Below are 11,592 nucleotides of genomic sequence, written 5' to 3' on the forward strand. Positions count from 1 at the left end.
TTGTTCTCGGAAAAAGGATCTGCGATCTGTCCAGGAATCGGTCAGGCAAAGCACTTCCATCCAAGCCAACGTAGCTCTACACAGAACATCTGGATAGTATAGTAGTTCCTGCTAGCTAGCTCTTGGGCATGCAGCACTTACAAAATTAACATGTTTTTTCCTGAGTTTTTAACTCTTTCACAGAACATGAGGATTAGGAGTTCTTGCTAGCTCTACTTCAGTGACAACTTGCACATGTTGCAGACTGCACACCAATGCACGCCACCACGCCTCTCTGCTCAGCTTCATCAGGAGGTCTTCATTAGTTCCATCGCCTTGCTGCAACAATTGAACCAAGCCAGAATGTAAGATGTATTAATCAACAAAACAAATCGGAGCATCAGCCAGCCATGGAAGACCTGAACAGAATTCCTGCATGGCACTTCACAAATCACAACCACATAATTCATGACCCTGGGGCTGACATCGTGGGTCAAAGTACAACACAAGAAGGAAAAAAATGGCTCTTAACGTGTAGGTAATTGCCCTTAATGGCATATGTCACAGTAGTACTGTATGCAACTGCTTTTCCTCAGTAAGGAAGTACCTTGCTAACCTAAGATCATACATTGGTTATGTTAATAGACTCAAAAGAGATAAGCAAAAGACAGCATGTCACCTTAGTTCTCTCTCAACCTCAGCATTCCCAGGGTCTAGTTTTTGTGCATCACGGAGAGCATCACAAGCTTGTTTATACTCCTAGACGAATAACAACAAATCAAAGAATGTCACCAGGATACAAGATCAAAAGTAAATAAGTAAACATGATGGCAAGAATGTGACCAGGCAACAACATCACCGATAAATAAGTATACACGATGGCAATGTAGACTCACCTTCAGTAGCATGTGAGCTGCACCCTGACGGTAGCAAGCTTTTGCCCATTTAGGCCGCAGCATTCTGCACCTGAGAGCATCTGACAGAGCACCTTCACCGTCACCCATGGCCAGCTTACAAATACTCCTGTTCGCAAACAGTGTTGCATTCTCTCCATGATCTATCACCTATCGCCAAACATGACATGTCATACCAACATTATTCACCGCCAAAAATCATGGGATGCTAAAACAATATTTTATGATTGTCATTTGTGCCAACTGGTAAAAATAGTGTGGACACATTATTTAGAATGGAAATGTGGAACTGTCATGTGTTAGAACAGGTACTGGTCCTAAGATCAATGAATGTGACAAGGCATGTGTTACATCTCGAGGAGAAAGAATTGGACTTGCCATGGTGCAGGGACTGAGAAGGAGTGACGGTTACAGACATGGATTAGATCTTTACTACTCCGGCCCTAAATACTTGTCGCAGTTTAGACAAAATATAGACTAAAATCTGTCTAGATTCACTGAACCTGCAACAAGTATTTAGAGCTGGAGGGAGTAGTTTATTCTGATTTATTGGATTATCCATATGTTAGATAACTATTCATTTGTATCATATTCAGCACATTTTGTAAAATCGGTCCCAATGTGTGATAAATCATGTGAAATCATTTCAAGTCCCAAGTGATATGGCAAACTAACGAGTAATATATGTTTCAAGAAGTATGACTGTATAAGCACTACGTAGTAGTATCTTCTTGTAACATGTTTCTTCTTCAAGAGCTCTCATTGAATGTTTAACCAAATAACAATTCACCAATCTTTCAATCATTGTTTCTATTGACTCCATGTTGCCTGCTGAACAAGCTCCATGATGACTCTCATGTGTGCCTCCCTCAGACCTAAACGCGGACCAAAAGTGGGCTGCAATTCTTTTATTTAAATTGCGCCAGCCGGGTCTTGAACTCAACATGGCTTACCATGTAGAATTGCATGCACGGTCACCCAAAATATTAAGATGGTGGGAAAGATGGGCTATGCATTTAACTATCAGAGATAAGTTGCAAGATATTTACCAAATCATAAAGTTTCAGCGCTGTCTTGTAATCCTTCTGCTTGAATGCCGTATCTGCCCCTGTCTTGGCAATATTTTTTCTTCTCTCAAAGTCTCGTTGATCCTAAAATTTTAAAATTAATTAAGTGAATATTCAAATTTTGGAACAAATAATCGTTCTCAACAATAATTTATATTACAGAAGAAACTAAGCAGCTTCGTTCAACATTTGTCGAAGTATGATGCTGGTGAACTCCACATCCATAGTATTAACTTTAACCTGTAACCAAACATTGTACCAGAGAGCATCTAACGCTTCTGTAGCATTACCAGATTTGCTTCAATGCTCTACTTAACGATTAAGTTTAGGGTGTGACTAGTTCTCAGTCGACTGAGAACTAACTTCACTTCTCAGTCAGATGATGTCATCAAATTCAGTTGCAACTCGTGACTAGCATGAACCACAAAGCAAATCTAACGATCTGGAGCATTTTTCTTAGTTGCATCGCTACTTGCAACTGAAAAAAAAAATCCCAGTTGCAACCCAACTTGCAACTAATATGCACGACTCACGATGCAATCGAACGGTGTAGGATTTGACTAAGCACGAACTTAGTTCTCAGCTAGTTCTAGCTAGCTGAGAACTAGCAAAACCTTTAAGTTTACAACAGTTAATCAAATTGAGAATGAATCCAAAAAAAACTTATAATGGGTACAAATCTGGCCCTAAGAAGCTCACACTGAAATCATATCCGGCCAAAATCCCACTGGCAAGACACTAAAGTACGAGCATTTTATATCTTCTAATCTATACATTAGTTTTTCTTGTAAACACATATGCCATCCCGTCTTGGAAACACGGGTGTCATGTGGCACAAGCAATATGCATAGATCATTTTGAAATAGTGGAGCAGTCGCTTCCTTACAAACTGTAAACAAAGCCAGGATTAGCTTTTTCTCCAAGACCAAGGGTAGCCTTAACAGGTATAGCGTTCGTACTTCAACCTTGGAAACAGAAGGACACCTTTTCAATTAATAGTTCAGACCACACATGAGTTCATAATGTCTAACAATGGGCAGCCCAAGTCTTGTTAGGCCAGAACAGTTGGTATCTCTGTGTGACCACATTCTACCAAATTATAATTGGTAGAGAACATAGTTTGTTCTAAGGAGTCATTGCTTAAAGATTTGAACTGTTTTCTTTATAAGAATTTTACAAGATTGGGGCACCTGTAAATGTGATATCACTGTAAATTAAGTTTTTTTTTTGCTTCGAACCGGAGACCTGTAGTGTGTTAGACTGACACGATAGCCAGCTACACCACGAAAACGCTGGTCAGTAAATTAAATTAAGTTCTGAATCTCACTGTCAATGTGATATTTATCATCCATAAGTAACCCCAGGTCATAACACTTAAACAAAGTGATGGCTTACTGCAAGCAATATTTGGTATTGGAAAAGCATAACGGTGATAACTAACTTACCAGTGGCTTCTTAGCTTCAATTTTTGCATGCGAGATTACTCCTTCAATACTCCAGTTCCGAACATTTGGTATAGGGTAAGTCAAAGGAAACAACATTTCAACTTCCTCCTTGCAATCACGTACAGCGGCATGCTCTATTGGTAATATACCCAACTGAGCAACAGAAGGAAGAACTGTCATTTCTGTACAAATTAACTATGTAGTTCAAGAACTCCTTCAGAATATCAAGGGAAAGAATCAGGATTTAGATTTTATTTTCTATCAAATGTTTCAATCAGGATTTAACATAGCAAACGTTTCAAGAGTTGCTAACCAATTCAAGCTGCTCACATACTCAGAAAAAACACAAAAAGGTGTTCAATGAGGTACTTCAAGTGTTCAGCAAGAGCTAAACAAAGTAACAAACATAACGTTTTAGTGGAATCCTAACTGAGTGTGCCATTGAAGTATATACGCATAACAAATAGAAGTAGCTGTATATGTAATCGTTTTAATTACCCGTGATTCAATAGGTCATAGCACAAATATAAACAGGTTCATTATGTAGTAGGATTGTTTGTATTTCCATTTTGTATGTGTGTTTCCTACTCTACCATACCTGTACTTGTATATATATGGGCCTAATGCGATGGTTGAGAACAGATAAAGTTGCTTCCTTTATAACACATTAGAGTAAATACATGAATACCGATAAAAGTAATGAAGAAATACACAAAGTAAGCTAGGAAAATTAAATTTTTCTAAAGAATGTTGTCCAAGTACATTTTAACAAATTTAACTACCTGGAATGATGTGTAATGAGATGAATATCTAATCAACTGTCAAGTTAAGCACCGATATGACCTCTTTCAAAAATGAAAAATATTGATATATGTTAGCAGCTTCTGGGCTTAGCACAAGGCCATCAACTGAATTCGGACTATCTTTTTTAGAAGGACGATATATACAAAAACAAGACAAGCATCGTTACTTTCAAGAACATGATATTTATACATCAATGAAAATAGCAATATACATCCATCGGAAAAACTTCCTAGGCACAAGCATAATTTCTCATTACCATACTGAGCCTCAAAGCATCATAAACTCATCGCTAAAACAGCACCTCAACATAACCGAAGTAGATGAATAACAATAATCAGAAGCTATATTCAAATAGAGTGGAATACTGGATACCAGAATCACCAAAAGATGTAGAAAGTAAACAAACATACATCATCGGGAATATTAGGATCTGCCCCAGCCTTCAATAGAAACTGAATGAAGTTGGTATAACCTCCAAACCCCGTAGCAAACACTAATGGAGTCATAATGGAACCCTTGCCATTAACATCAGCACCGGCCTGTGGTAATTACTGTTCTTAGTATATTCATGGTGCAATCCCCGTGCACGATGTGTATCAACATATAAGGTTGGCAGACATGGTGGAGTAGGCACAATCACAACATGGAAATAAATAATAGTCAAGAAAACACTGACCTTAATTAGCAGTTTCATGCACTTCAATGAGCGGTATATAAGAGCAGCCATCAGGGGATATTGCATACCATGAACAATGACGTTAGGCTGAAACAGAGTTCGGACACTTTCCCTTTAGCAAAATAGTAATGATTGTTGTATCTTAAGAAGATAAGAATAAATACATATAATGCTCTAACTGCAATTCTTGCTGATTAAAAATGGCCGGTGTACTTCATTCTAAGTTAGCAAGTTCACATTGCTACCAGTTCTACGGATGTGGGCATCATTTGGATGCAGAGGCCGGGAGATAAATATCTTCCTTTTTGAAAAAAAAAATATCAACACCAATTCTAATTATTAAAAGCTACAATATCTACATATTTACTTCTATATGCCATTCTGATAAAAAATCCAAATGAAAAACTTAAACCATAATTATCTTCAGAAATAGATGAAGCCCATATTAAGTCAAGCTTCAAAAAGATTGGAGATTCTAGAGCACACTAGCCTTAGCAGGTTGTGTCGACTATGAAACCAAAGGGTCAGCAAGGACTTGATGAAGACGCAAATACGATATGATGCAAATGCATTTCAAGAGTTTAACGAGCTCATAAAATTAATATAATAGCCTTAACTATTGCTATGAACCGTGCACCTCCAAACAATTATGCACACACAATTAAAGGAAATACCATAAGTAACAGCACAAGTAAAGAGGCAGAGTAATGTGTACAACATAACATATGTCTACCTAGTGGCTTGCACAAATTATTAGCATGGATTCCTACCGACTGGATTGTATTTATCACTTATTACGGAATGTCCTCCATTTTCTTGGTTCATCCAGCCTACACCCAAGCATGAGAAACTAACACTAAGCCATTAGATGATAAAAAAAACTTATCCCTTACTCTCCCCCCCCCCCCCCAAAAAAAAACATCCAGTGGTCCTTACTTAAAAAATAAATGTGGATGGTAATATCGTGATTAGTTGATAAATGCAGGTGACATACTACTCTCAAGCATTCAATTTTACAACAATGTTTGTCATATAGTCTATTAGTGTGTTTGCCTGTTTGGTGGTTTGAAGTACCAAACAGTGAACAGGCTAATTCAGATGTAAGCTGCCTTGATATTTGTACTTAATGTCACACACACAAAAGATGGATTAAGCACTGCAGTATCCAAAGATGTGTCAATCCAAGCAACCAAAACAGCTCTAGATTTAACATGTATGTGTGGCATTACCTAAGTAGTTGGCAAAGCAGAAGATAATATCAAATTCAATTGAAAAAATAGATGAAAGATAACACTCAAGGCTACATACATTTGCGTGGTGGTCCAACAGAATCTTCAGCGTTTTATCCTTCTCATTGGTAGCAGCAACATATAGCGGTGTTCCTTGGCCATAGTCTATGTCTACTGGTACTCCTTTTGAAAGCAGGAATTCTGTTACCTTACAGGATCCTGTGGTAAAAGAGATGATTCCTTAAGTCAAACACAAAACATACTGATTGTGCCGCTGTGGGCAAAATAAATAAAACAAACTTATCAAAATAGAGCAATACAATACAGAGGAGGTGTGTGTCAGGGTAACAACCTGCACCCACAGCATGGTGGAGAACTGTGCGGCCTTTTACATCTGCTTTCAGTAGATCACCGCCTTGATCAAGGAAATATCTCACAGTAGGAACATCGCCAGAATGAGCAGAGATCATAAAAGGTGTTGCACCTGCAATACAATCTGAACAATGCACCCATCTTAGACATCCGAGCATGGACATGACATGTGCCAAAAATAGATGCTCTCTTCATCAATGTTAGAAAAAAACCTCCAACTCCAGCTCCAGCTACAGCTCCAGGAGCATTCGCATCTCCTCCGAGATCCTCCACCAAGTATTTGCAGATCTCCAAATGGCCTTGGATTGCCGCGACATGCAGCACACTGAGGCCATCCGTAATGAAAGAAAGAATCATCCCTGGATCACCATTCTCTTTGAGGAGACTCTTTACAACACCTATCACCCAAAGTGAACATCATCAAGGAAGCGAATGAGCCAGAATAACAAGCTATAAATATAAGGCGACAAGATCGAAAAGGAGCAAGCAGGTGCAAAGAAAGAACACATTTTTGAAACTAGTTTAACTATATTATGTGTGCGGAGGTAACGGGGAATCAGATTGAACCCTCGGAATCGTCATATTTAATCTCAAACAGTGATCTGCAAGCAGTAGATGTCGAGGATACATAGCATCGCAGTAAATAAATAGGGTGAATTTCTGGAGACATGGGGAAATAGATGGCTGTACGCAGCAATGCAGCTTGCCTAAACCCACTCTGGGACCGACTAAACGACTGAACCGCGAATAGGGGAAATTCAGAGCAGAATTTGAACTACCTTTGAGGCGGCCGAGGTTGCCGTCGAAGGCCGCCCTCATGAGCGCACCCTGACCTGCAAACACATACACACCCATGCCACGCCACGGCACGCACGATTGGAATTAGAAACCCAGGCAGAGAGAAAAGATGGGACCAAACACAGGAGAAATCAAGGCTCGACGCACCGGTGCCGTCGTCGGAGGGGCGGAGGTATACGAACGGCGCCGCCGCCATGGTCGAGCGCAGGCGAATCGGGCGATCTTGCTCGCGAGGCGGAGCTTCCCCTGGAAGCCTGAGTTGCGCTGCGGCGGAGGGAGACGGACGGAACGGGGGTTTTTGCCTGGGGATAGCCGGGCTGGGCTGCTCGGAAGGAATCCACACTGTTCGAGCTAATCGGTCATGGTATTTCTCGTTTGCACACACTCCATGACATTGCTGGCCCACAAGGAAGGAAGAGGGAATCTCGGCAGAGAGCCGACGAGTGGCGGGTAGACAGGACGAAGAGTAGGTCGTTCGCGAAGACGGTAGGGACGGTGCGGTACAGCAGGGTGACGGTGGACACGTGTACACCAAGGACGAGTCAAAGGCAGTCGCTGACTCGCTGTGCTCCATGAGGGGGTCTTTTTTTTTCGTCTTTGAGGTGATCTGAGCCCTTGAGGGCCCCTTTGTTAGATAGAAATTGTGTAGAATTTGAATTATGTAGAAAAAAATTCTACATAAGTTACGGAGTATTTGATTTATAAGAACATATTATGTAGAAAATACTTTTATAAAAAAATTGTAGTGTAAATTCTATAGAAAAAAATTAGATCATACCTTATAAAAAATTCATTTGCTATAATCAACTACACTTTATTTTACCATAAAATTCAAGTATGCATGACATCTCAATCTTATGTTTTTCATATTTCTATGTTTTTTCTATCTATGAATCAAATGAGCCCTGCACCCGTACTCAAGTTATTTTAAATAATATAGCATTTACGATTGCGCAATGTCGTATCATTATGTCAAAATCATGAATAAATGACTTCGCATTTCAATCACACACATACATACAAAATTCCACAACATACAACATTTTTTTATTTATGTAATAATTCACTGCATCAAATCATAGAGTGATGTGTGCATCTCAATGAAGGAGGAGGCAGAGGAGGAGCATGAAAGAAGGAGGGGGCACCACTAGGAATCTACATCTGATGATGGCTTCCCATCGGACCAGTATGTGGTCATACGATTAGAAGCATGGCATATGTTAGATTCTTAGGGCGTACAATAATAATATCTTAGCAATACCATATAAGATAATGTTGATGTGGAGGAAACAGAAAGTTAAAAAAAGAACTTTGTCTTCTCTTAGCTAAGAGATGATATCTTAACACAATCTGTCTCACCACATATTTACATGTCTAGTTACTATAGATAAAACTAAAAAATAACTTATTGTACATCATATTTTACTGTCATATCTAGATTACATGGCTCAATTAAGATAAGACGGTCTTATCAACCATTGCACATGCCCTTAGCGAACCCGTTCGACTATTTCCCTAAAACGAGAATCTGATTGCATGCTCATGTATTTAGTAATGTTAACATTCCTCCACAAAACCCCCCAATTAGTGGGATACGAATTAACTACTCCCAACCTAACTCATGGGTTTTTTCTTCTTTGAAACAAATCCTCTTTTGAAGGAAATTAACAATGTTAATTTTTTAGTTTCCAAATTTATTTCATTTTGCTTCACTTTAACTAAATTTTTCTTAATTGCAAAATACTTTCGTTTATATCTAAACATATTTGTTCTAAAGGTGCAGATTATGTTTCTACGGACTGGACTATGAATACTGCTTCCATGGTGAATGGACTTTTTTGTGAATGTACTGTACAAACCATGTGTCATGTGTTGTAGGTGCTTTGAACATTAGTGCATTATTATATTTGAACCATTAAATTTCATTTTGGTATGTCACATATTTCAGACAACATAATTGTTTGCTTCCTTCAAGTCCTCAAAATACATAGCTTCATACTTTCATATCACATATTTCCTACATTTTACAAATTTGTTTCATTGGAGAAAATTTTAGTGCTTCATACATTCACTTGACATATTTCAGACAACATAAATATTTGCTGCAAGTCATCAAAATACACAACTTCATACTTCCATATCACATATTTCCTACATTTTACAAATTTGCTTCATTTGGAGAAAACCTTAGTGCTTTAGACATTCACTTGATATATTTTGGACAACATAACTATTTGCTTGCTTGAAGTCGTAAAAATACATAGTTTCATACTTTCATATCACATATTTCCTATTTGTTGCAAATTTTCTTCATTCTACATACTATTGATTCATTTCATGTGTATGGAGACATCAATCGAGAAGTCCGTAGCTCTTGAAAGACATGATGCAATCGTAGGTTCCTTTGCTTCTGTGGTTGGTCCTCAACTCCTCCTCGTTGACCATAGACATTGCCGCTGAGATGAAATTCATTGGTGATTTGGGAGGAAGAGTTTAGTCACGATCATGTTTATAGAATCCAGCTAATATTCAATAGAAACCTCCACAAAACAGTGATCCCGCACCCAAAGAAATCTTGTACATAAATCATATGGCAACGGTTCCAACCAATGGTTCTTTATGCCATTACAAAAAGGAATACATGGATTTAATATTCAAAAGTGCAGAAAATATGGACAGATCCAGACCTTGCATTTACCTATAGCCTAGTCGTGTATTCCTTGAATGGGTCAAGATGGTGGGAGGGACACCGTGGAAGCAGACTTTGCATACTATGTTCGGGAGGGTTCTGTCGCAGCCGACATTGCAGACCCTAGCTCGGGAGGATTCTGAAGCTCTTCCCGGCACCCTGCCGGAGGGGGAAATCATCACCGGAGGCATCTACATCGCCATGCCCGCCTCCGAAGTGATGCATGAGTAGTTCATTCCTGGACTATGGGTCCATAGCAGTAGCTACATGGTTGTCTCCTCCAATTTGTGCCGCATGTTTAGATCTTGTGAGCTGCCCTACATGATCAAGATCATCCTCATGTAATGCTACATGTTGTTTTTGCTAGGATCTGATGAATATTGCATACTATATTGAGATCGATTATATATTCTTGTCATATGTTAATTGTGATCTTGCATGCTCTCTGTTGCTAGTAGATATTTGTCAGAACCTTGTCTTTTTTGTATAGCTCAAAATACAACATAATTTTCTCCAAAATTCCTAGTGTACCTTCGGAATGTATGTATGTGGGCATTTAATTTCATTTTTTGAAATCCAAAACGCATGATTTTTGAAAACTAGGAGCACTGGTGCTCATGTTAATAAAAATTGGGTAAATTTGATTGTGCATTGTGCTGCTCAGTCAATTTAGATGGTTTACTTTCCTGTTTTAGCTAATTTTGAAAATGCAGTGTCGTGTTAATGTATTAAAAATTTGATAATGCCTGCACTATACACATTTTTGTATCTCGTTGGGTTCTAGGATATATATGATCAGACATTGCATTGCTACATGACGATTCATGTAGGACAAAGCAGTGCCGAAGCTGGAGAAGGACTCCTACTACTATTGTGATGGACTTCCGTCCGTTGGATACGAGGATTCTCTCCAGTTGCCTCCGATTTGGAATAAGCCGAAGATGCCTGGAAGACGAGATGTGGCCATTGCGAGGGCGGAAGCTAATGATATGGACCTGGATGGTCTGTACAACCCGTCTTCCCACGCTACCAAGGCCGGCAACCGTGCCTACATGCAGCGTCCTAAGCGCTGGTGCGTCCAGTTGGAAGTAGATGACTTGTATATGCTCGTCATCCCACAGGAGTTTATGACGTACGTTAGCGGGCGCGCCTACCCCCAGTTAGTGGCAATCCATTACAGAGTGGGATGCATATGAAATCTGCATGCCCATCCCTTCAACAAGGACACGCACATCTCGTCCAGAAGCCGTCGCGTGAAGTCCAGAGACAACCCCATTCAACCAGTCGTCCTCGACAATGGGTGGTATGGCCTTGCTGATTTCTATGGCTTGAAGGTGGGTGACTACGTGATGTTCAAGGTCATCCCAAACGGGTTCAAGATGCCAATGTACGACCGCATCACCTCCTGTGAGAGAGAGGTATCCTGCAATGATCACCCCTAATTACCCAACAGTTCTAATTTAGCCTTTCTCGTTGGTCGGCCTTTTTTGAACTTTTGGTGACGTTTGACGGGTGTGGGATAGTAGCTATGTGCTAGCTATGTGATGTGTGCTGAACCGTTGCTCTGCCTTTTGTAGCCAATACTGATGATGTAAGTAAAAAACGCCTTATAATATGAT

General features: G+C 39.6%; 1 pseudogene; it reads right to left on the bottom strand.

Annotated features, from left to right (window-relative positions):
• Positions 1-7,305, bottom strand: LOC124708985 (annotated as a pseudogene).
• Positions 7,306-11,592: the final 4,287 nt, after the last annotated feature.

The sequence above is a fragment of the Lolium rigidum genome, chromosome 4 (assembly GCF_022539505.1).
Source record: "Lolium rigidum isolate FL_2022 chromosome 4, APGP_CSIRO_Lrig_0.1, whole genome shotgun sequence".
NCBI lineage: Eukaryota > Viridiplantae > Streptophyta > Magnoliopsida > Poales > Poaceae > Lolium > Lolium rigidum.